Source organism: Camelus dromedarius, chromosome 32, assembly GCF_036321535.1.
Source record: "Camelus dromedarius isolate mCamDro1 chromosome 32, mCamDro1.pat, whole genome shotgun sequence".
Taxonomy (NCBI): domain Eukaryota; kingdom Metazoa; phylum Chordata; class Mammalia; order Artiodactyla; family Camelidae; genus Camelus; species Camelus dromedarius.
Window position 1 is genome coordinate 6689609 of NC_087467.1, and position 1781 is coordinate 6691389.

A 1781-nucleotide genomic window follows, 5' to 3' on the forward strand; every position below is an offset into this window, starting at 1 on the left:
ATGAAGGCTGTTTCCCACCATCCTCAAAGACGAATTTAATAGTCACAACAAGGTACAGGTGATGCAAAGTCCTGCTATTGCTGGACTGTGGTGTAAAATAAGATCACATTTCCTTTTTTTTTTTTCTGAGTTTATTTTTTATTGAAGTACCGTTGATTTACAATGTTGTGTTAGTTTCAGGTGTACAGCAAAGTGATTCAGTTATACACACACGCATATATCTATTTTTGTTTGTTTGTTTTTTGGGGAAGAAGATAATTAGGTTTTATTTATTTATTTATTTGTTTATTTTAATGGAGGTACTGGGGATTGAACCCAGGACCTTGTGCATGCTAAGCACACACTCTACCACTGAGCTATACCCTCCCCCCCTTATATGTCTATTCTTTTTCAGATTATTTTCCATTATAAGTTATTACAAGATACTGACTATAGTTCCCTGTGCTCTACAGTAGGTCCTTGTTGTTTATTTGTTTTATATATAGTACTGCATGTCTGTTAATCCTGAACTTCTAACACATTTCCTTTTAAATGCCCAAATTCCAATGGCTCAGTGGCCCCACCCTTGCCTTGATACTGGAATGACCTGGGGAAGCTCTCAAAACTCCTAGGGCCTGGTCCCACCCCACAGGGGTTCTTCTACCCGTGACTTGACTTGTCTGGGGGCAACCTGGGCCCTAAAATTTGTAGAAGCCCTTGAGGGCTCCTGCTAGTGTAAGCACCACTAGCTTACTGCCTGTAAATTGGATCTCTTCGAGTATCCCACATCTGTGTCCCAGGGTCCGCCACTCACTCACCTGGGCATGGGGCAGGGCGCCCCGTGGTTTCTGGCACAGCTTCTTGGCCATGGTGCTGGACCACTGCCTCCTCCTCTGGGAACCTCGGCCTCAGGATTCGCTACTCTCCCTAAAGCTACAGGCTCTGAGAGTAAGACAGGCCATCTTGTGAGTCCCCACAGAGTGGCTGCCATGGGACAGTACGCCGGCCTTCCTGAGGCCCCAGGGCAGTATATGGGACACAACCAGAGGGCAACTGGCAAGTCCTAAGGATCAGGTGGCTCACAGGGCCCACGGAGCCAGGCCTTCCCTCAGGGACCCTCCCAGGGCCACTCACTGCCCTGCCAGGAAGGGCCAGCTCGTCCCCTGGCCGAGAGAGGTCTGGACACCACCACCGCTCATACAGCAGACCGCATGTCTGTCACCCGACTCTCAGGCCAGACCTGAGCCCCTGCTCCAGCCCCAGGATGATGGACAGTGGGAAGGTCCAGTCTCCAGGAGGGAAACGTGCTTTCACCCACAGTTCCCTTGTGGCCTCCAAAGGCATGAGGTACAAAGGTGCGACGTCCTCACTTCCAGCTAAGTCGGTCCTGAACAGTCTGAATTGAGACCGCCAGATCACCTCCTCCAGGGGGTAGGGGGACAGAAGTCACGACTGTGCCTTTCTCACAGTCTGAACCTTCACTGTGGCCCCCTGAAAACAACCACCCAAATAACCCAGATAATAACCCAGTAGCAGCGACAGTTCACAGCCTGAGTCCATCCAGACAGTGGCCCTGTGTCTCCCGAAGAAAGTCTTCAGAGTGGGGCTCATTCCAGAACTGTGAATACAAATTAGTTACAAAAATGAATATTTATATAGAATGAGGAAAAAAACACAACAATCTTCAAATTTTTAAACGCTTAAAAAGAACGCCTGAAATAGCACCAAATCCAGGAAAATGACCTAATATTTTAATTGACAGCCTGAGACGTCTCTACGTTTTTCGGGGCTGCATGCTCTTT

At 48.4% G+C, this 1781-nt stretch overlaps 1 non-coding gene across 1 annotated transcript; it reads right to left on the reverse strand.

The window, feature by feature from the left end:
* Positions 1–294: 294 nt before the first annotated feature.
* On the reverse strand, positions 295–367 carry TRNAA-AGC (transfer RNA alanine (anticodon AGC)). Its single transcript has one exon. It is a non-coding gene; the product is annotated as a tRNA-Ala (tRNA).
* Between the last annotated feature and the right edge of the window lie 1414 nt (positions 368–1781).